This window comes from Myodes glareolus, chromosome 13, assembly GCF_982192425.1.
Source record: "Myodes glareolus chromosome 13, mMyoGla1.1, whole genome shotgun sequence".
NCBI classification, from domain to species: Eukaryota; Metazoa; Chordata; class Mammalia; order Rodentia; family Cricetidae; genus Myodes; species Myodes glareolus.
The window spans coordinates 62,006,487-62,031,870 of record NC_142038.1 but is presented as its reverse complement, the minus strand read 5'-3'; the positions used below and the strand labels follow the sequence as shown (position 1 = coordinate 62,031,870).

At 36.0% G+C, this 25,384-nt stretch overlaps 1 protein-coding gene across 4 annotated transcripts in view; it reads left to right on the top strand.

The window, feature by feature from the left end:
• Positions 1-25,384, top strand: part of Kiaa1328 (KIAA1328 ortholog) — a 300,949-nt gene that overhangs the window by 45,869 nt on the left and 229,696 nt on the right. The gene's annotated exons all lie outside the window — the stretch shown is intronic.

Here is a 25,384-nt window from a genome sequence, read left to right as displayed (position 1 = left end):
TACAAAAATAAACACATTATTTAAGACTGACTTTTTTGTTTAAATTATGCTGTATGTGTGTGTGGCTTTGTGTTTGTGAGGGCATGTGCCCATTGCGGTCAGAGAAAGGATTCCCTGGAGCTGCAGTAGCGACTGATCATTAGCCACCTCATACTGGTGCTAAGTACCTTTGGAAGAGTAGTAAGCATTCTTAATCTCCGAATCATATCTCTACCCCAGTAAAACATATTTAAATTAGAAAGTTCTACTTAGAGGGATATGTGAATTAAAATAACCATACTTATGAACTTTCTCTTGGTTGGGTAGAATTGTGTAATGTCATAGATTAAAGAGAGAAGCAGCTGTCCTTAAACAAAGAATGATGGATCTTTCAGCAAAAGCAGTGTCAATGCTTGAAAGAGCCATTGTCCTTATTACTAACTTGATGGTTATTTTTTCAAAGATTCTGCACGTGACAAGCAATCTCTAATATTGATAATAATAATGCATTTAAAATATTAGAGAAATCAAATCATAAATATAAATTAACTAGCTTGAAAAATCACAAAACTTTACTATAAAAATGAGTTCTGAACTTGTTTTCACACAGTAGAATCATATAATAGAAAATTAATAATTAGAATTTTTACTTTTTAATTTGTAGAGTAGATCATTAATAAGGTTTATTGACACCACGATAGTATTTTTTTTAGCCTTTTCCCATTCTCTTTCTTTCTCTGTGTGTGTCTCACTCTGACATCTCTCTCTGTCTTTCTTTCTCTGTGCCTCTATCTCTGTCTCTCTTTCTCTGACTCTGTCTCTCTCTGACTCTGACTGTCTGTCTGACTCTCCATCCCTCCATGGGTCCATCATCTTGGGCCTCTTCTGGCTTTTTTGATTTCATTGTTACAAGAATGTCAGCCCTCAGGACAGAGATCCTGTTCTGCTGGTTTTCTCTCCTTGTTAGAGAAATGCTGTGTACTGAAAATTCATAACACACTTTGGATAACACTTTCTCAAAATAGTAGTTTAGAAATCCAATGGCATTTCCATTTAAAGGTCTGTTTTCACATAAGAACTGGAGAGAGATGACCTCTGGTATTGATTTGTGGGTTTAAAGTTATCAGTGTTGGCAGCTCTACAGTTCTAACGGCTATTCGAGTTCAAAGGGCCACATTTAAATTAGGGCAGGAATAAAGGGCAACTGTAAGTCCTCTCCATGTAAAAGAAAATAAAGGAATTTTATCAGGGAGTCCTCCCATCCCTCAGGTGATAATGTTGTATGATATGATTGATATCATGTGGATTTGCTCTGACATGAAAGAGGCTGAGAAGGTTAAGCACAGACAGTTAGTTGTCTGATTAGGATAGTGTTGCAAGTAGTGAGGGAGGATCCTGAAGTTGCCTTCTACTCTGCTAGCAAAAGTAAGGGATATAGAACTCACTTTTTCTATGGACACAAAGAAAGAAATATTTTGACCTTCTTGGGACAAGATGTATAGCATCCAGTGACATCAGTATTAAGTTGAGGAAAAAAGATAAGAGAGATTGGTATTAGAATATTTGAAAGGCTGGTCAGCCAGAGCAAGTCCTTGTTTGTTGTGTTAATACTTAAGATACTTATATAGCTTTCTAAGAAGGTAGCATGTCATTTCAGTGGGCAGTGACATTAGTACTCTGTGAAGAACGGTGTTTTCAGTCCTTAAGCTGTATAAACTCATCAAGCCCATGAATGGTTTCTTCTGGAAAGCGGGGTGTTAAGATAGCGCAAGTGTATTGGAGTGGCACAATATTTAGTGTTTCCTCCAGGACTTAGCTCAAGACTCAACACAAACACATTACTTCTGTAGCCTAAATCCAGAGTGATAGCAACTAAGTTTAGCTGTGTCCTTTATGTCTGTGGCTACTTCTGTGCTCTAACTTCCTCAAGTAGCTGTGTCCAAGACCCCTGGGTTCGCTTAGCCTACAATACTCATTGTTTAACCCTCTCCAGAGCAAGGGAAGGATGTACATGAGGGTATAGACCTAGAGCTGTTTCATATACGGTAGGCAGGGAGTTGGTGTAAGCACTTATTTTGAATTGTGAATGAGGACTGAAGTAAATGCTGGGGTATTAGCAGCAATTAAAATGGATTAGTTGATGTAATCCCTCTTGAGGCATTTTAAATCACAAATGGTAGGTCATGTTTATAGAAGTTCATTGTTGAAAGGGGAGAAAGAAGTGATACAAACAATGATACTCAGGATTTTTGTAACCAGTATATTGCCCAGGTACAAATCTCCTTAATAGAATAAACCTGTCAGAGGTTAATACAGATGATTTTACAGTACATAAAACTCTATAAAACTCTGAAACATAAAATGAGGTTGTAATTTAAAACAATATAATTTTAACTACACATACATTTACCTATCACACATGAATGGTTTAGACTCTTTCATCTATATGAAGTCAGATAATCTCAGTTCCTTTTAAAGTTCATTTCTGTGTGAGGCACCATGGCAGTATACCAACGAATTATAGTTTGGGGCCTTTTTAAGGTATATTATACCAAATTTGTTTTTCTTTTAAGGGATAATAACCATTTAACAATACAGACTAATTCCTTAGTGGAAAAGAAGGTTATTTTGCATGTTTGCATAAGGATATGGCATGTGATAGTATATACATATATGTGTATATACTATATTAGAACATAAAAGTTCTTATAATTTTCAGTCTTTAAACAAGGAATACTATGCTTTAAGACCTTAGAAGTCTAAGTAAATATGCCATTTTCACTGCCACATGGTTCTCTTGAGCCTTGTGGAACTTTGCCTGCCTGTGAAACAAGAGAGAATCTTTAAGAGACACCTAAAGAGAAATTTGATCAACAACTCTAATTCTGAAACATGCAGGCATGTGAATATTTTAAGTTGTAGTGGGTGTATTCATTAGAAAAGTTAATTAATATTTGAACTCATATTTCTTGAGAATGACACAGATTGATGGTGTTAGTAAAATCTTGTAGAAGGAGAGTGAGGTCTGATGTTTGGTAGCATTACTATGTTCTGAACCGTAAGGCAAATGTCTGAAGCACAGTGCATGTTAGAGTAAAAACATTTCTTGTTTTCATTGACTACATGAGAAGGCTACTACATTCTGTCACCATTCTCCTGACTCGTGTGTGTGTGTGTGTGTGTGTGTGTGTTGCACACACGTGATGTGGCGCATTTGTCCATGCAGATATACTCATATATTTGACGGCACCACAGGTGGATGTCAGGCGTTTTCCTTAATCACTGTCCACCTCATTTTTGAAACAGTCTCTCACTGAATCTGGAGCTAGATTGGGCTGGATGAACTGGCCTGTGATCTCAGGAATCTGCCTTTCTCCACCTACCCACCACTGGGGTTGTAGTACATGCTATGGCAAGCATGTTAGAGATCTGAACTCAGGTTGTGATGTCCGTTCAGTAAATACTTTACCAACTAGTGCTTTTCCCCAGCACCTGACCCCCACTGATTATAGGATTGGAGACTGAATTCAGTACTTCAGCCAATGTTGTACCACTGAGCAATATCTCCACTCTGAAAAGTTATTCCTTTTGCATCTAATATTCCATTTTATCTATAATGCCTCCTTTGCAGGCTTATTAGAATTTGAAAATTTCTTTTTGTTTTTATCACATCCATAAAGAATCTTACCAAGTTCTGTAGTAGGCACTGATTAAAAGATGGCACTTCTCTTGTGAGTATGAGGGAGGGAATGATTGTTCCTTTTGGTTTTCATTCCTGTGCCCTCTTTTCACTAGTATTTGGATGGTTTTTAGTATATTATATAAGTTCTTGGGTGGCTTCTAAGCTCTGTGAAAGAAAACTTAGCTTGTATCTGTTTGTTGCTCACTGAAGGAAACCAAGAAATTTTTGTTGTTAGTGTTTTCGTTTTGGCGGAGTTTGTTTGTCTGTTTGGGCTTCTGTATGCATTGCTTCATTGGAAACCAAGCACTTCCCTCTCTGTTTTAAAAATTCATTCTCTTAAAATTTCACACACATATATAATTTATTTTGATCATATACATTCCCTTCTTCCCTTCACTTTCCCCCATTTTCCCAGGATGCATCTTCCAACTTGATGCTGTGTGTGTGTGTGTGTGTGTGTGTGTGTACGTGTGTGTGTGTGTGTGTGTGTGTGTGTGTGTGTGAGAAAGAGAGAGAGAGAGAGAGAGAGAGAGAGAGAGGGAGAGAGATTGAATCTGTTTAGTGCTGCTTTGTACACATGGGTGTGTGATCATCCACAGAAATATAGACAACTGTGGCCATCCCCTGAAAAAAACTGCCTCTGCCCCAGTAGTCTTCAGTTAACAATAATTTCAAGGGTGGGGATGTCCACCCCATTCCCTGGTGGAGTCCTTTCCCCTCCATGATGGATTTTTAACTAACTTATGCTGGTCGTGTGAGGCTAAACATGGCTCTTGTGTGTTCATCTACACAGCAGCCATGTCCTATCCAAGGAACAGTATTTCAAAGCGCTCTTCTTTATCCTTCCGTCTTATATTCACTCCACCCACTTTTGTACTATGATCCCTGACTCTTGAGTGTGGGGTTCGATCCATAGCTGAGAACTCACTGTCACTTATTTTTAGCTATTTGAACAGCTGTGAGCACCCACATCAAGTGGCTCACAACCACCTATAACTCCAGGTTCAGGGAATTTGACACCCTCTTCTGGCCTCCATGGACCCTACACATACATGCAAAGACACATATAAATATAAACATATAAAATGAATCTTTAAAATAAATTACTATAGGCATTGTGTTGCTTGAGGCCATTTTGCTTACTGCATAATGCTGTGTGTATCTGGTAGGTTTGGGGCCATAATGTTATTGTATGCTATCGTGGAAGGTCATTGTAAGTCAGAATTAACAGACAAAAATTCTTTCTGTTAATGAATGTTATGGGGAAACAGTCTCATTTCAGGGGGAAAACTGATCGTTACTGGTTAATTTTGTTGTCCTCTAAACCATTCACTGTCTGGAAGATTATTTGTTGGGCTAGACATATAGCAGAGCGCTTGCCTGGTTAAACAAGGTCCTAGATTTAATTCCCAGCACAAACAGATAAATAAGATTATTTTCTTTTAAAAGTATTTAGCTACTAATGGTAACTACAGGGTAGAAGGAATTGATAGCAAATATTTGCAGAAAATAGGATAATTCTATTAACATATGTATGCTTAATTTCATTTTGATTCATCCCATATTTAAGTTACTTTTTGATAGCAGACTATCAAAAAGATAGACTATCTGTACAGTTGGATTTTCTGAAACTAATTGACAAAATAATAGAAAGCACTTCTAGGTTATCCTGCTCACATATGTGTATACTTTCTCTGTAAGAGTGTTTGAGACTGTTATGGATAATAAATTCACCACTTGCTATCTGTACATTTAATTCCACCACAGCTTAGAAACGAAAAAAAAAATTGTAGCAAATAGAACTGTAGCGAAAATATTGAAATTGAGAAAAGTATTGACAAGAAAACTTTTGAAAGCACATAAAAACTGAAGATGGCTAATAGTATTGAACTGTATCCCCTAGATAAAATGTGAAGACTTTAGTCTTAAAGGTCTCATGATTTTAGGCATCAACATAGCCCTGTGTTGTCTTCTGTTCTCTTTACTACTTCTGTCACTACACATCTTACATTTGCAAGTTCCTGTCATGAACAGAGCACTTTCTCATACTTTTCCTTCTTTGTGACAACCTGATGAGTAGGAAAGGCAGACCTCTGCATCTGGAGCAGTGATTGGAACAGCATGGTGCAGAGCCAAAAGTGAACTTTGACCACTCTCTCCATTATACTAAATTCTTTCAGCACTGGTAAAGTGTCCAATATTTGTAACCCTCTGTTGAAGCATAACTTTATGAAAAGGTCTGATATGTATCTATATTGTTTTGTATCTGAAGCTTTTAAAACTATTGTTGCAAATAGGAATGGTGGGCTGCTTCCCGCCGTCCAGCTAGCTTTACCCAAAATAATTACATGGAAACTGTATTCATTTAAACACTGCCTGGCCCATTAGTTCTAGCCCCTTATTGGCTAACTCTCACATCTTGACTAACCCATTTCAAATAATGTGTGTAGCACCACGAGGTGGTGGCTTACCAGGGAGATTCTAACCTACGTCCATTTTGGACTGGAGCTTCATGGACTTCCTCATTGCCTTCTTCCCAGCATTCTGTTCTATCTACTCCGCCCACCTAATTTCTGACCTATCAGGCTAAGCAGTTTCTTTATTAATTAATCAGTGAAAACAACACATAGAAAGAACACCCACCTACATTAAACTATGTTTTTCTAAAAAAGTATGTATGGGAAGTCATGTTGTATAGGTTCTTGGGTTTTGATTCCAGTCTTTCCTGTGCTCCCTGTGACACATTCTGAGCCCATTGTCCTTTTCAGTATCCCTCACTGCATTCCTGCAGGACTGTGGTGTTCTTGTGTTTGTTTCTGTTGTCTAACTGTTCTTTAAGAATGTTCCATCACTTTCTTAAATACTAATTTTATTACATCACTTGCCTTTTAATACCTTTCTCTAGCTTTATAAGATCAAATGGATTTTTTTCTTCAGTACTGATGATCAAATCCAGAGCCTCAAATATACTACACAAGTGCTGGACCACTGAGCCGTATTCCCAGACTCATTTTCAAAACAGCTAAGCTTTCCCAGACAGTCTTTACACTCAGCCTCTAATCGGGAATACTTTAAACTTGCAATCCACCTGCCCCAGCCTGTTGATTATTTGGCCCAGCTTCCAATAGGTCCTGATTTTGACATTCAAGTCTGGGCATTGCTAGTGTCAAATGACTTGTGGCCTTCCTTTGGATGACCCTTATGTGACTCCTACAGAATACCTAGGAAAGAGTGTTTGCTTTTTCCCACTCACTACAAGTTTTTTTGTTTTGTTTTGTTTTGCATTGGTCCTTTGATCAGTTTTCCATATCCTGGTGTCTTTAAAACATTATTCTTTTTTTTTTACGATTTCAAATTTTTTAAAAATTTAAGTAATAAGTTATGTTACAGAAATATGCAATATGCTAGGTATGGTGGTACATGCCTATAATTGCTGCTCTTGGGAGACTGAGGCTAGCCTGGGCTACAATATGAAATCTCATCATACCACTATCCCTTCAAAAACCTACAAAGAAACAACAAACTCCAATGAAAAAACTGAACAGACTTAAATCGAACAGTTCTTTTTAGTAAACAACCACAAGAAAGTGGTTCTGAGTGTTCCAAGTTCATTTATTATTTGTTATTGTAGCTTTTGGTATAGACCAAACTGTGTCTGTCCCAAATTTGTACATTGAGGTTTTAATCCCTGGCGTGACCATAGCTGGATAGGGTCTCTAGGAGACCTTAAGGTTAAGTGAGGTCACAGTGGTAGGTGTGCCCTGATCATGTAGAGCTTGAGATCCCAGCTTGCCTTCCCACCATTGTACAGGACACAGCCACAAGGCAACTCATAAGACAGCACATATGAAACCTAACCAGGATCCTGGAATATCGAATTCAGAGCTGTGAGAAAATCGGTTGTTGCTTAAGATGCTTCATCTTTAAGTCTTGGCTATGGAAGTCTGAGTGAAGTAGGAAAGTATTCAAAGGTACCCCATTCTCTGGTCATTTTTCCTCAGTATAAAGTAAAAGAACCATTTGATGCATTTGTTAAAAATTATATTTTTAAACTTTATTGTGCTTTCAGGTGCCATTTTCTGTCATAGGGATTTTCCTCAGTATAAAGTAAAAGAACCATTTGATGCATTTGTGGACATCAATTTTTACTATTACTGTAAGTGTTACAGCTCAAAAGGACAGGTATCCTGGCAGTCGGGAGCCAAGGAATACCACAAAATCTCACACAACAAATCTCACACAAGAGATTTATTTGGAGAGAAAGACCCAAGAGGATAGCTGCCTCTGCTTTGGTGAGAAACAGTAGTGTTTCTTAGGGAAGGGGATGGACCTTTCTAGGGTATCAGATATTGTGGGATTTCAAGTCCAGGAGATTGGGCTTTTTACTCTGTAGAGTGGGGGCAGGGTTCAGTAGTTAGAGTGTTCTGTGGGTGGAACCTGACAGTTGGAGGTCCTCAGGGGAGTGCTTCACAAATACTTAGTATTATTCTAGGTAAACTTTTAGGTATTTCTCTGGTTTATTGACTGGGATCTTTTCATATCTGTGGCATACTCATTTTAGAGTAAATCAGTAGTTTTGTTTTCTAGGTTTGGTTTTGCTTTCTCGAAAAGCTCCAGATATAAGTCCTTAGCACTTGACTCTAGAGAACAGTTTCTTTATTGCTTCCCAGTGAAAGAAACTGAAATTCAAGTAATTATTATTAGTACTATTACTATAAAGTTTATATGGCACTCTTGACTTGAATGGCTGTTTCTTTTCAGTGTTCACATATACAGTAAAGTGAACTTAATACAAAACTTTCCATGTGTGTATATATAAGTAATATATATAGTACATAAAACACAACATCTAAAGTAACACACGTATAATACATGTATGTAATTATATAGTATATGTTTATAGTATATATAATTCTATATTTATAAAAATTTCTATACTTTTTAAATGATAGTTCTGAATATGTTTTATCAAATATATATAGTATTATATAAAATTACTTAGGAAAGTTCCAACAATTCCTGCATGAGTAAACAGACTTTCAGTGAATTAGTTTTACAGTACTTTCTGCTCATAAAGTCCATTATTCTGTTTAGCCTTCATGTTGCTTATCTCCCATAAAGGACTATTCTGAAATACCTCTTCAGTTGTCCATTTGCCATACCAGTTTGTAATGATTTTAAGTTTAGAGAGTATAATGAATGACTGTGTTTTTAATCGAGAATAACTTTTTCTTTATATTTTTTTTCTTTTGAAAGTAATTTTATTAAATTATAAAAAGTTTCCATTTACGCCCCTCTTCCCAACGCCCTCCCACTCCCCCCCTCCCTCTCCTCCTCCCTCTTTGTCCCTAAGGGCAGTCAGGGTTTCCTGCCCTGTGGGAAGTTCAAGTTCCTCCCCCCTCCCTCCAGGTCCAGGAAGGTGAGTATCCAAACAGACTGGATCCCAAAAATCCAGTATATGCAGAGGAAACTAGTCCCAGTGTCATTGTCAATGGCTTCTCAGAAAGACTCCAGGCCAGCCACATTCAGAGAATCCGGCCACATTCAGAGAATCTAGTTGGATCATGTGCTCGTTCAGTCGCAGTCCAACTGGCCTTGGTAAACTCTCATTAGATCCGACCCCTTGTATCAGTGGGTGATAGCATCCCTCGCAGTCCTTCGTCATTTTCTTCCTTTTTCTGCTCCTCATTTGGATCTTGGGGGGCTCAGTCCGGTGCTCCAATGTGGGTCTCCGTCTGTATCGCCATCCAACGCCAGATGAAGGATCTATGGTGATAAGCAAAATATTCATCAGTATGGTTATGGGCCAAGGCCGGTTCAGGCACCCTCTCCTCTGTCCAGAGAACAATCTTGGGATCTCTCCTTGGACCTGGGATCCCATATATAATCAAGTTTCCTGTAAACTCTAAAATGACTCCCTTAGTTGAAATATATTCTTCCCTGATCCCATATTCATCCTTCCTCCCTTCCCCCCATCCCGGTCAACCGAGCTTTCTCCATTCCTCCCCTACTCCCTTCTCTCTAACCCTCTCCCCTTCCAACAACCCTCCCACCCACCCCCCATGCACCCAAGGTTACCTGGGACTCTTGACTATTTCCTACCTCCTGGCGGATAGCTAAATAATCTTCATCAGGTTCGTCTTCTTATTTAGCTTCTCTAGGATCACGAATAATAGGCTCAAAGACCTTTAATTATGGTTAGAATCCACTTATGAGTGAATACATACTGTGTTCCTCTTTTTGGGTCTGGCTTACCTCACTCAGTAAAGCGTTTTCTATGTCCATCCATTTGCATGCAAAATTCAAGATGTCATTATTTTTTCCCGCTGAGTAAAACTCTAATGTGTATATGTTCCACACCATTCTTCTATTGAGGGGCACCTAGGCTGTTTCCAGGTTCTGGTTATTACAAATAGTGCTGCTATGAACATAGTTGAACAAATGCTTTTGTAGTATGTTCGGGAATCTCTAGGGTATATTCCCAAGAGAGGAATTGCTGGGTCCTGAGGGAGGTTGACTCCCAGTTTCCTGAGAAACCGCCACACTGATTTCCACAGTGGCTGCACAAGTTTGCATTCCCACCAACAATGGATGAGTGTTCCCCTCATTCCACATCCTCTCCAGCATAGGCTATCATTGGTGTTTTTAACTTTAGCTATTCTGACAGGTGTAAGATGGTATCTCAAAGTGGTTTTGATTTGCATTTCCCTGATCGCTAAGGAGGTTGAGCATGACCTTAAGTGTCTTCTGGCCATTCGAAGTTCATCTGTTGTGAATTCTCTGTTCAGATCAGTACCCCATTTTTTAATTGGGTTAATTAGAGTTTTAGTGTCTAGTTTCTTGAGTTCTTTGTATATTCTGGAGATCAGACCTTTGTCTGATGAGGGGTTGGTGAAGATCTTCTCCCAGTCAGAAGGCAGCCTTTTTGTCTTACTGACAGTGTCCTTTGCTTTACAGAAGCTTCTCAGTTTCAGCAGGTCCCATTTATTCATTGTTTCTCTTATTGTCTGTGCTGCTGGGGTCCTACTTAGGAAGTGGCCTCCTGTGCCTATATCTTGTAGACTACTTCCCACTTTCTCTTCTATCAGGTTCAAAGTGGGCTGCCATGCTTGAAAGGCTTCAGAGTTGGTTTAGCACTCTTTTGTCCCTGTAGAAATGATGGATACTGAGCTGCTTGTTTTTCTTGACCCTTTAGGCCTGTGCAGGGTAGAGCCAAGGAAAGAAAGAGTGCTTCTGTCAGATACTCTCAGAAAGTAGGGAGTCATTAGCTGCTGTTGTCTGATGAATTTCCAGAATTTAATGAATAGATTCGGGGTTGGAGGGACTACAGAAACTGATTGGAAATAGTAATTTCCCTGGTGGACCAGCCTTCTAGAGTCATTATTCCATGAGTTAGGAAACTGTACCTTCTCTGTCTTGGCATTTAGTGTTCAGGCCTCTTGAGTACATTGTCGCTAACAGCAGCACAGCCTTTCCACTTTGAAGTTTGTTCTAAATTTGGTTTTAATTTTTGTATGGTTAAATTTAGAAACACAAGTGATTTTTATGTATTTATTTTATAGCTTTTAACATTTCTAAATACTTTGTTCTTTTAGTAGTTTTATATATAAAATGATGTCAGTCTGCAAATAAAAGCAATTGTAGATATTTTTTCTGTCTTCCACTTCTTTCTCTTGCTACAGTATCTCCAGTTACATGTTAAGTAGATATATCTGAGAGAACATCCTTGTCTTGTTCTATTTCACACGAGGAATACATATTCATCCTTGAGTTTGACATTGGTCAATGGTAGCAGCTTTTTTAGTCACCTTTTTGTTTCTTGAAGTTTTCCCTTATTCCTTATCTGCTGTTTTTTTTATTTTTTGTTTTTAAAATTGTGAATTGATGTTGATTATTTGTAATGCTCTACAATATACTTATTATCTATTTCCCTCAGACATAGTGTGCGCCTTGTGTGCTGTTGCCTGCGTCGACTGTAGTAGAGACTGCTATGTCTGGCATTAGTAATATCTGTTATGTGAATAATTTCCTGATACAGTTTTCCTTGCTCAGAGAACACCCGATTCCTGACAGCAACTTACACCTTACCTCAAAGGCTACCTAATCTGGCATTCTGCTGTTACCTGGTGATAAATATCAATTACAATAAAAGTTTCTCTAATCAATAATCATAAGAGCTGAAAGTACAATCAAATTCTTGTGAGAGCTATACTTTTTAAGTAAACTCGTACTTAATTTTTATAGCAAGAGTGTGTCTGAGATCTAGCAACTTTATTTTACATTTATTAGTTTCTGATTGGTTTTGTTTTTCTAACTGCTAGAAAAAGATGGAGGGTCAGTTAAATTATATTTACAGAAACAGAATAAAGAACAGTAGTTGACAGGAGAGTAAGAGCAAAGACATTTCTGGTTTTCAATCTCACTCTGTCAGCATTTTCTTGCTGTTCGACTCTAGCTAAACAAGAATTTTAAAGACCAGGAATTTTCCCGTTCCTTATTATCTTATGCTAAATATTTTATGTACTATAAGAAAGTCCAGTTTGTTGCCAAGAAAGAAGTATAAGGTGGTTTATTCTTAAAAATGCAATCTTGTGGTTGCACAGTATTCACTGAATCATAATGAATAATCCAAGTGGGATTTATCTGTTAGAACAGACAGTGTCTTGGAACGAAGCCACCTATTGTTCACATTTTAAAATTGCCAACATATATTTTTATTTCTTAGATTCCCTTTAAAAAAAGTACCAGAGCCATGTGTTAAAAATATATTAATAAAGGTTTTACAAATGTAATTCAAATATTAAAATCCTCCCATTGATATTGAAATGGTCAACCTTGTGAAATATTAAGAATTTTGCACAAGGGTTCTTCTGTCACCTCCAACAAAATGCCCTAGGGTGACAGTGTTAGGAGTATTGTTTTAGCAATAAAGATTATCATGTGGATATGTTCCATAGAAGGCCCCATGATGGTAATACCCCTAGATTTTGTCTTTAAAGAAAACTGCTGAGAGGCAATAATTTTTTTGTGTATGTGTCCCATTTTCATTAATGCATGGTAATTGATGGAGTTGCAGTGACTCGTAGCAGTAATGAGTTCTAAACATAATAACGCACTCTTTTCTAATAAGTGAGCACTGCTGGGGTTTAAAAGCATACTAAATCAGTTGCTTTAGTATGAATTTATTAGTTTTTTTCAGCATTAGCTTTAATAGTAGTTATTTACATAAGCGTACATCCCATTAACCGCCATCAGGGCTGGAAAACATGCTGAACTGTTCATATTTTCATATAATTATTGAACATAATGGTTTCATTTGCATTTCTAAACAGTGATGTTTCTGTCAGCCTTGGAAATAGTGTCTTTACGCAGTCCCTATTTCACATCCACTTATTTGACATCGTTAAATTTTATGCTAATGTGCTTCCGTAGAATATCATCAGTAGGACAGATGCTTGTGCTTTAATATACAAATCAGGCATGCTTTTCCATCCCCCCAAATTGCAGAAGAGATTTTTAAAAATCTGCACCTTTTGACAGAGTCCATCTCTATATAAATACGTTTATGAAATAAAACTTTTAGGGTTAAACGTTCTAAGCTGATTGTTTCTTCAGAATGTTTTATTGTAAAGCTATCTATGTGACTGGGTTAGTTCTGTTGTCTTGCATGAGGAGATAAGTCTTAATGAAGATCTTGGAGCTTATGAATATTTACAATATTCTGCTTCTGAAATGTTGATCTTGAGATGTAGGTTTTTCCACTCTTTTGAATACTGCAGGTCACACTGTTAGCTTTTAACGTGTTCTTTATGGTTTTGTTCCTTTAATGTCTTAACCTGAGTTGTAAATTTTATAACAAAAGCTTTTATGTTAATGTTGTTGGACATCTTAGCCTCTGGTGCATTTACAAAACCTTGAGTGTGAGAGTGTGAGCCATTTGGTAGGGAATACTGTCAAGGGAAGTAGCAGAATACAGAAGGCTGCTTTGTGGACACATTCCTTGCCCATTGGTTATGTGTGTACAGTCAGCTTCTGTGTCTCCTGCAGTTGGGGATGCTTTTGTGAGTGGCTGGAATATGTTAAATAGCAGTTATCAATTACACGGTTGTTTTGAATTGTTTGAGGTTTTATCATGAGAGGGATACTCATTGAAGCCACTAAACTTTTTTAGTAGGTCTCACCTTTTCTTTTCCTGTATTCTGACAACTAGGGCAGCATTTTATTGTTGACACTTAGTGGACCTGCAGTGCTGGAGCTGACTCTGCACAGTGCAAAACGCAGGGCTGGCAGTCTTGCAAGACAGAGCAAGAAGCAGCTTTGAGAAGAGTTCTTGCCCCAAATTACCTGCTAAAAATAAATCAGAATTGCTCTAGCCCAAAACTGATCCAGCATACAAGGATTGTCTGGATAGGAATGTGATTTGGCTTAACAGGTCAAGAGGCAACTGAAATTTTTGCAAAGACTTCTATTCTTTGGGGAGTTGTGAATAAAGAAATAAAGAATAGTGCAGAAACTACTAGATGAGTATCAGGCCACTCATTTTTACTCCAGCTTTTTCATAAATTTTCTATATGATCTCTTAAAATAAGTCTGAAATTAGTAGCTCTCACAATTACAAAATCTGAGTTATACTTAATATATTGGGCAGACAGAAAGGGAAAATTCGTCCTTCTCATCAGAAGATCTGTTGCACGTCAAGCATCATATATGAGTGTCAGGAGAGGATAGGAGGTGATAACAGCACGTGCTGCAAGCCTGCCTGACTGGGGTTAATCTCTGGGAGCCCAGTAAGGGTGAACAGAGATGACTGACTTTACCAGGTCATCCTCTGAGCTCCTTTTACACTCCGTGGCACACTCCACTGCTCCCCCACAATAATAGCAAATAAAGTTTTTAAAAGTTTAATTTTAGACTGGAAATTCAGGCTATTTTTCTAGGAAAGTGTTTTCACTCCTTTCAAAGCTCTTTTTAGCACCAAGTTGGTACTATTATTGATGGTTAGGGTGGTTTGCTACAGAAGAGAAGAAACATCCCTGCCACCAAAGCATTGCATTGTTTTCTTTCCTCCTGTACATACTTCCTCTTCTGGAAACTTTACCAATAAAGTAAAAATTTAATCTCCCCATTCAGTATTACAGGACCAAGGTGTTTGCTCTGATGATTCACCTATAATGCTTACTTCCGGAGCAGAGGAGTTGAGGTGCTCCAGCACTGTTTCAGCTCTGTTTCGTAGCAGCTTCTGTGTAGTTTTTGAAGCTGTGTTAGATAGCCATAAGCTATCAATCAGTTGAGAGGTGTTTGAGTTTTATTTATTTTTTCTTTTTTATGACTTGGGGAAGAGAATTATCAACTTCTTTTGAGAGGTGACTGAACTACTGAGGAACTTGATCCTGTGGTTGAACTCCCCCTGCTCTGTAAGACTGCTGGGCACTACTCTGTACGTAGCACTGGATAACGAAACTTAAGTAAAGAAAATTGATTTTCCACTGCATAGATTTTCTTTACTTCTCCTGTCATTATCATAGAGATATTTGCAAATATATATGTTACTTTTTTCTTAATTCTATGGTGTTAATATTTGAGGGTGTAAAAAGAGAGCTTATATATTGCTTGATAATTGAATTATTCGTTAAAATTTTTATTTTTTTGATTTACATAACAAGTATATGTCCAATGTTTATTATTTGAAAATAATACCAGATATTGCTTCATTCTTGAAATCAATGTGTGTCATAATCTAGCTTTCATTTAATCATTGCTTGAATAGCAATATACATTTAAATTTATGTAATTTGGCATCAGTGTAAAAGTTATTAGAACTTTTCCATTTAGTTTGTGTATGATTAACAGTATTATATATAAGGTAAAGTTAACATCTCTTAAACATCAACAGAACATCTAATCATCTAAAAGATCTTCAATGAAGGTTTTAATAGTGGGAAAGGACAGAGTGAGAGTGGCGCACGCCTTTAATCCCAGCACTCGGGAGGCAGGGCAGGCGGATCTCTGTGAGTTCGAGGTCAGCCTGGTCTACAAGAGCTAGTTCCAGGAAGGTTCCAAAAGCTACAGAGAAGCCCTGTCTCGAAAATCAAAAAAAAAAAAAAGAAAGAAAGAGAAAATCTCAAATTAATGCGAGTTTAAGATAAATGTTTGGACTTTTCCTTGGATCTCATGTAGTGTTCAGACCATTTATGTTCTGCTAAAATAGGTAGATTGATGTGAGTAAAGAGTACAGAGTGTGCTTCTGATTCCTTCCCTAGAAAGTGAAAATAATAGTATGTACTTTAGTAGGCTGATTGTGAAGATTAAATGAGATCTCGATATGAACTGCTTTGCACCATGACTACATACCCTAGAATAGCCCCAGATGGTTTCTGCCATTGCCATTGTAGTAGTGGGAATGCCTAAAGTGAGTGTTCTTTCCTCTCCCTTTTACTTGTTTGGTCCTCTAAGACATCTCTCAGACAGAGAATGTGAACCTCACCAGCAAGTCCTAGGACGTTGCTGAAGATGCAAGGCTGCATGCTGTACTTTACTTTTCCAGACTCTTCATTTCAACAAGACCTTTATATCTTTATATTCAAGAGCTATTTGAAATAAAGGATGTTTTATTGTAAGAGATATTGACAGTGGGAAAATGTGTATTTGTTCTTTTGCATTTTATTTTGTCTTCTGAAACTAGGTCTTGCTTTTTAGCTCAGGTTGCCCTCGAAGTTGTGATTCTCCTGCTCCAATATCCTAAGATCTAAGATTCTAAGATCTCTCTTTCATATATGTAGTGTTGGATAATTGTAGGGAGCTGTAAACTGCTTTTCAGTAAATTGTTCCTCAAGTGTTAAATGTGTGCTTCAAAGCTTCCGTTTGTGTGCTCATTTTTTCTAATATCTTATTGTTTTATCATTTACTGAGAATGGGATATTAAAATCAATGAGTCTGGTTATGAGTTTATCCATATATCTTTGCAGTGATGTCTGGTTTTGCAGCATAAATTTTTAAGGTATATTTTTACATGCATAAAACTTTGAGATTGTTATTTCTGTATAATGAATTGACTCCTTTGTCATTGTGCACCAGCCTTATTTATCCTCAGTGATATTTCTTGCACTGGAATTTATGCTTTCTAAGATTCCTTTGACCTACTTTAGCTTCTTGGAATAGTGTTAGCATGGTAAATCTTTTTCTACCCTATAATTTCCTGAATAGTTATATCTTAATATTCAAAGTGCATTTCTTATAGTCAACTCGTAGGCAAATCATTGGCCAGTTTGGAATTATGTCACTGTGTTTGTGTGGATGTATTTTTTAAGGCTTTGTGTTCTGTTAATTTGTATCTATTTCTTCACCAATCCACTAGATAACTGGCTATATGGCAAGTACTGAAATCCTAAAATACAAATCTTTCAGCTTTACTCTTCCTTTGCAGAATTGTTTTGGCTATTCTTACTCTTCATATTAAGTTAGAATCAGCCTGTTGTTACCCTCAAAAAGATTGGTAGGATTATAATTTTATTTTACATTATCTATCATCTTTCTTTGTACTCCTATACCTCTTCAAAAATAAGCAAATGAATAAGCAGGTTTTTCAAGATCTTATGCCTATGAAAGAAAAAATCCGACATATTTTTTAAATTTTCTTTAAAAATTACTCAAAGGCTTGCACAGAAGTCTTAGAGTTTACAGATTATCTTAATATGTTATATAATAATAAAACATTTTTTAAATTATGCATCTCTAGTTTTAGTTTAAAATTATAAAGTCATAAATGGTATCTTAGTCAGTTTTCTATTGCTGTGAAGAGACAATGACCAAAGCAACTCTTACAAAAGAAAGTATTTAATTGGGGGCTTGCTTACAGTTTCAGAGGCTTTATCCATTATTATCATGGTGGGAGTGTGGTGACAAGCAGGCATGGTGCTGGAGAAGTAGTTGAGAACTACATTCTGATCAGGAAGCTGATAGAGAGCCTCAGCCTGGACCTTTGAAACCGCACAGCCCACCCACTTCTATACAGTTCCTCCAACAAGGCCACACCTCCTAATTTTCTAATTTTTTCAAACTCTTCCACTTCCTAGTGACATAAGTATCAAATATATGAGCCTATTAGGGGCATTCTTATTCATTCAAACTACCACAAATGCCAAACTTTATCCTGTTCTAGATGCCTTATTCTACTTTGGATGTCTCATAAACACTAATAAAAAGTAATTGCTTTTATAATAAAAACGAAACTCAAGATACCTATTATAATAACTTAAACTTTAACAATTTAATTTTGGTTAAGAAAATAAGCCATTAATGTAGTTTACCTATGTTTAAAACCTAGATATGTAAGGTGCTATATGTTTTCTGTGTTTTAGATACAGTCTCCTGAGCTGTCATTTTAAATTCAGCTTTTAAAATTGTTTTTGAAATTTTGTAATAACAATAACAATGCTTATATTGAAATATATATAAAAGTTTTTAAAGAAGTGAATAAAGCTTTGACTAAACTAAAAATAGCATAAAGGCTTTAAAGTATTTAAAGGTAAATTCAATATCTTGAGATAAAATTAATTCTTTACTTTCTACATATTATATTCACAAGCATTGATTTGTTCTTAAATATGTTTACCAAAACCCACCTTCTAACAATATTTTCTTATAATTGAAAGTTTTAGATATTTTTACACTTTTCAAATAGGCAGTCATGTTTTTTAAAAGAAAAATGGATTTCTTTATTCTTTTACAATCTGTATACTTTCCTTTCTTTTTATTATAATGTTATGAGAATTTGCAATGCCTGGATGAATGAAATTGGCCCATCCTCACTTTCATCATATTTTAATAGTAAATTATTTAGTCTCTAGCCATTAACTGTGATTTTAGTTGCTTTACCTAGATGTCCTTTATTAGCTTTCAATAAGATTGAACATTCTTATGGGATCAAAGGGGCAGTTAGGGGAGTTTCTTTCCTGACTTGCTTTTACTTTTAATCACAAAGGAATATTGTTTTGCTTAAAAAAAATACTTTTTCAGTGTCAATTGATATGATTGTATCGATTGGTTTTGGTTGTTTGAGCAATGCTGTTAAGTCAAGAGAGTTTTTAATATCCAGCACTATATTCCTGAATTGACCCTTGATATGATATATTATTTGTTTATATATTGCTAGATTTTGTTAATTTTTTCTGAAAAGGCATATTATCATTAAGTTTTCCTTTTTTGACAATGCCTTTGTCTGATTTTGTACCAGGTAATGCTGGGCTTGAAGGATGTTTTGGGAAGTATTTTCCTCTTTCATACTTCCTATGACAGTTCTTAAATAATTAATTACTTGGCTATAGGTTGGTTTTTTAAAATGTCTTTTTTATTAATTGTTTGGGTATTTCCTATAATATATTTTGATCATATTCATTCTCCATCCTGCTTCTTCTCCCATGTTCATCCCCACCTTCCTACTCACCCAACTTTATGTTCTTTGTTTTTAGCCTGTAAGTCCCAAATACTCCTGGGAACCTGTCCTGGAAAGCAATAGACCTCCACCATGTTAATTGCTATCTCCTGTTTAAAAAAACAAAAAACAAAAAACAAACAACAACAACAACAACAAAACCTCTCTGATCAAAGTTCATTGGTTTAGGATACATTTTAGCTTTTTCCCTTAAATTTTTGTTAAAATTCATAAATGAAACCTTCTGATTCTGGAATTTGTTTACCACACTTCCAGATGGAAACATTTTTAACCATAAAGTTTTCTTGTTTCTCTGTTTCTTCTTTAAAAACTTCAGTAGTTGGTGTTTTTCTTTCATCGGATTTTTCCATTTCCTCCATGTTTTCAAATTTATATGTAAAGTTGGAGAAGTACAAGTTTTGAGGGATTAAATAGATTTTTATTACATTAATTTTAACTAACTTATAATAGATTCACATCATTTTCTTCACCTTCAAAATATGCTTCCAAAAGGAATGTTTGAAACATAGTTGCTTCCTCATTAAGGAAGAATTGCTCAGTTCTTGATTGAATTAAGAGACACAATTGATTTTAAGATACTAAAATAATTTTGTTTTCACTTATTTTAGCAACTTATAACTATCTGAAACCCATAAAATAAATTTTATAAATAAGTTGTAAGAGTGTATGTCAGGTGTGACTATATTTACATAAAATTGGGAGGCAGAATTACAGCCTCCTTTATGAACAAAGAACATGTATTAATACTTGTTTATAATTAGTTGTAATGACATATGTAAATTGAGGCATTCCCTATTATATAATATATATAGCTTCATTGTGATGACTGTTGTGGTAACTTCTATTCATCCTCCTAAGTAATCTTTTGTCATCTCAAGTCTGTAAATTTAGGTGATAGTGCTAGTGAAATCTTTTAGTTATTAATTTATTATTACTATTGCCCCTTTCATTTTAACCCTCTGGAAACTTTTAAGTAGGAATATTTTTAATTATTTTATTTAATTTTTTTGGGATAGGATCTTTTTTCCCCATGTTTTGTTCTAACTTCCTCAGATTTCATATACATATATATATATGTACTATTTCTATTTTATTTCTTTATCTGTTATATTAAGTATATTAAATATATACTGTGACAGAGAATTCCAAACTTATAGCCCTTGCATGTATGTAGTTTTGAAAATTTTTTCATGGTACATTGTTTTCTCTGTATTTGCTGAATTATTAAGATGTTTGCTTTATTGATGATGATGATGCAAAATAAGAGAAAGTTTTTTCTAAAGCCAAATTTGAATGACCATGGCCCAGGAACATAGATTTAGCTTAATCTAAATTCTGTTTTCCAAGGTGGAAATAGCTATTTTAAGCTTCATGAAGTTTTATAGTTTTACAGAACAAAAATTATCATGAATCAAGACAGTTTACAAACACATTTGTGTGCTTATCAGAGAGGCAATTACTACTGCAAGATGGGCTTTGGATGCTATCCGAGAGCATTCTTAGCTCTTAGGTTTGCGGAAGCTAGTGATCTGCTGAGTTGATAGATTTCAAAGCGTTTTTGTCTATTTGTGATAGGATGATAGGTCAGACACAAAGGTGGGCAAAGATGGCTATTTAGGAGGGGTGTAAAGCTACCCTGAGATAAGATAATTAGCCTCTGGACCTGCAACATTCTCATTGTGACCATGATACTGGGCCCAACAATAAACATGACCAGAGTTTCAGAGAAGGCAGATTACGTGTTTTATGCTTAGGCTTTTGCAACTAAGGGTAGCGAAGGAAGAAACTGGTTCCTTTAGAGACAGAAAGGAAGTGTCAGTTGTTTTCCTTAGATATGCTATTTCTGATACTTAAGTTTCTCTTGTCTCTTTCTGTAAACCATCTTATTTTGAGGGTAGCTACTGTCTGAGTTAGGTACTTCTGTAATCTCCAAGTAACTGGCTCACTTTAGGGGCTTGCCTTTTGGGAGGGAGGGGGGAGGGATCCTTTACCCACTTCTAATCCTATACAAAAATCAGATTAGTTTAAAACTTTTGGGTAAGATCTGAATTTTAGAAGATAAAGTAGGGAAAACTCTTTAAGATATTGACAAATGCAAGAGCTTTCTGTCAAGGACTAATTGTTCAAGAAATAATGTTAACAGTTGAAAACTGGGATTTCTTAAAATAAAATAAAAAATAAAACAACAATAAGCCACAACAAATTAAACCACGAATCATTTGAGGACTCAGCCTACACAGTGGGAGAAAAATCTTTAGCTACTTATCTGGAAGAGGATTAATATATAAAATATAGAAAGGACTCAAAATCACAAGCAAGGTATCAAAAAAAAACGCTAATCAATAAATGGGCTAATGAAATGCGTTCACCAAAAAAGTGAAATACAAAAAGCCAATAAACATAGGGGAAAAAAGTTCAACCTCACTAGCTATCAGAAATGCAAATTAAAGCCTCATGCAGTTCTATCTCTCTTTAGTTAGAATGGCAGTCATTAAGAAAATATATCAAATAGTGCTGGTAAGTATGCAGGAAAAAAAGCCTTATACACTGCTTGTCAGAATGAAAATTAGTCTACCCACTATAAAAAATTTCTATAGAGGATCCTCAAAAAAATAGAAAAATAAAAACTAGAACTAACATGATTTAGCTATATTATTCATAGAAATTTTACTCAAACACTCTAAGTGAACATAACAGAGATAGATGCATATCCATTTTTCTTGCAACACTGTTTAGAAGAACTAAGTTATGGTACCATCCCAGGTGTCTGTTATAGAGTAATGGATAAAAATTTAAAAAATGGAATTTTATTCAACCATAAATAAGAATAAAATTAAGCTGTTTTCCAGAAAACTAATGCCACTAGATGTTATAATTAAATGAACTAATAAGTTAATCTCTGAAAGGCAAATAGCAAATAGTATATTGGTTAGTTTTAACTGTGATTTCATGTAACTGAGAATCCGTGAAGAGGATCTGCTGAGGAATCATCGAGATCAGGTTGGGCTGTGGACAAGTCCACGGATGATTGTCTTGATTGTTAATTGATATAGGAAGTCCCAGTCCATTGTGAACAACACTGTTTCCTGGACAGAGAATCTTGAATAGTATAAGAGAAAGGTAATTAAAAGCAAGCAAGGAACTATATCTTTAATCTCTCTTTTCTTGACTATGGATATGACATTCCTCGTTTGACTTACATGTAATAATGGGATTATTGTAACTTGGAAGTATGGGCCTATGTTACTTTTCAGCAAGCTGTTTTATCACAACAACAGAAAGAAAACAACAGCAATGTATTCCTGGATTCTAGAGTCTATATACTTACATAAAATCATGTATGTATATATGGTAAGAAAGATTCACTTGACTATGGGGAAAAAGTACTATTGAGAAAAGGGAGGCAGGCAAAATGAAGGTATGGGGTATGGCAGCTGTGGTGGTCTGAATGAGAATGGTACCTATAGGCTCATATATTTACATGTTTTTTTCCTAGTTAGTAGGATGTTTGAGAAGGTTTAGGATGGAGGAGTTTGTTACTTGGGGCAGACTTTAAGGTTTCAAAGCCCATGCCAGATCCACTCACTCTCTCTGCCTGCTGTCTGCAGATCAGGATGTAAGCTCTAAATTGCTTTTCAAACACCATGCCTGCCTGCCGCTCTGCTTCCCACCATGATGGTCATGGACTCACCCTGTTTTATTGAGGATGGTATTGCTTGGAAGAGACACCATGACTACAGCAACTCTTATAAAGGAAAACATTTAACTGGGGCTGGCTTATAGTTTCAGAGTTTTTGTCTATTATCATCATGATGTGAAACAAGGTGGCATACAGACAGACATGGTGCTGGAGAAGGAGCTGAAAGTTCTACAGCTTGATCCAATGTCCACAGGTCTGTGAACCACACTGGGTATAACTAGAGCCCCTACAGTAACACACTTCCTCCAACAAGGCCCTGCCTACTCCAAGGCCACACCTCCTAATAGTACTATTCTCTATGAACCAAGAGCAGCATTGCTGGCCTTGGGGTAGATTGATTCCCAATTTTCTGAGAAACTGCCATACTGTTTTCCAAAGTAGTTGTACAAATTTTCTCTCCTGCCAGCAGTGGAGGAGTTTTTCCCTGACTCTACATCCTCTCCAACAGAAGCTGTCCTCAGTATTTTTGATCTTAGCCATTCTGACAAGTGTAAGATGGTATCTTAGAGTCATTTTGATTTGCATTTTCCTGATAATTAAGAATGTTGAGCAATTCCTTAAATGTTTTTCAGCTATTTAAGATTCTTCTGTTAAGAATTCTCTGTTTAACTCTGTACCCATTTTTTAATTGGATTATTTTGTGTTTTAATGTCTAGTTTCTTGCATTTTTTAATACATTTTGGATATTAACCCTTTGTCACATCCGGGGTTGTTAAAATCTATTCCCATTCTTTAGGCTGTTGTTTTGTCTTATTTACTGTATCCTTTGCCTTGCAGAAGCTTTTCAGTTTAAGAAGGTCCCATTCATTGATTCTTGTTCTCAATGTGTGTACTACTAGTGTTTTATTTAGGAAGTGGTCTCTTGTACCAGTGCATTCAAGATTACTTCCCGCTTTCTCATTTATCATGCTCAGTGTAACTGAATTTATGTTGAGGTCCTTGATTCACTTATACTTGAATTTTGTGCATGGTGATAGATATGGATATATTTGAAATCTTCTACAAGTTGACATCAAGTTATACTAGCACCATTTGTTAAAGATGTTTTCATTTTTCCATTGGCTTCTTTGTCAAAAATCAGGTGTTCATAGGTGTGTGTGGATTAATGTCAGGATTTTCGGTTCAATTTCATTAGTCTATGTGTTTGTTTTTATGTCAGTACCAAGCTGTTTTTATTACTATAGCTCTATAGTAGAGTGAAGTTTGGGATGGTAATGCCTCCAGAAGTTTCTTTATTGTAGAGGATTATTTTAACTATTTTGAGTTTTTTTTGTTTTTACATATGACATTGATTATTGTTCTTTCAAGGTCTGTGAAAAATTGTGTTGGTATTTTGATGGTGATTGCATTGGATCTGTAGATTCGTTTTGGTAAGATTGCCATTTTTTATTATGTTGATCCTACCTACCCAAGAACATGGGAGATCTTTCATTTTCTGATATCTTCTTCAATTTCTTTCTTTAGAGACTTAAAGTTCTTGTAATGCAGGTCTTTCAATCGTTTGATTAGAGTTACCCCCCAAGATATTTTATATTTGTGGCTTTTGTAAAGGTGATGTTTCTCTGATTTTTTTCAGTCTGTTTATTATTTGTATATAGGACACTACTGATTTTTTGAGTTAATCTTGCATCCTGTCACATTACTGAAGGTGTTTTTCAGCTGTAGGAGCTCCCTGGTAGAGTTTTTGGGGGTCACACACACACACACACACACACACACACACACACACACACAATCATATCATCTGCAAATAGCGATAGTTTGACTTCTTTCTTTCCAATTTATGTCCTTTTGATCTCCTTTTATTGTCCTATTGCTCTAGGTAGAACTTTGTGTACTATATTGAATAGACATGGAAAGAGTGGACAGCCCTGTCTTATTCCTGATTTTAGTGGAATCACTTTGAGTTTCTCTCCGTTTGATTTTATGTTAGCTGTCACTTGTTGTAAATTGCTTTTATTATGTTTAGATATGTTACTTATATCCCTGATCTCTCCAAGACCTTTATTATGAAAGCATGTTGGATTTTGTTGAAGGCTTTTTAATCTAATGAGATTATCATATTTTTTCTTTCACTTTGTTTGTATTGACATATTTTTATATGTTGAACCAACCCTGCATTTCTTGGATAAAGCCTACTTGGTCATAGTGGATGACTCTTTTGATGTGTACTTGGATTTGATTTGCCAGTATTTTATTGAGTATTTTTCCATTAGTGTTCATGAAGGAGATTGGTCTGTAGTTCTCTATGTTGCATCTTTGTGTGGTTTGGGTGTCAGGGTAACTGTAGCCTCGTAAAAGGAATTTGGCAATATTCCCCTGTTTCTATTGCTTGGGGGTATTGAGGAGTATTGGAATTAGCCCTTTTTTGAAATTCTGGTAGAATTCTGCACTGACGCCATCTGGTCCTGGGCTTTGTTTTGGTTGGAAAACTTTTAATCACTGCTTTCATTTCCTTAGGAGCAATAGGTTTATTTTAATTGTTTCTCTGGTTTTGATTTAATTTTGGTATGTAGACCCTATCCAGAAAACTGTCTATTTCTTTTAAATTTTCCAGTTTTGTGCAGTACAG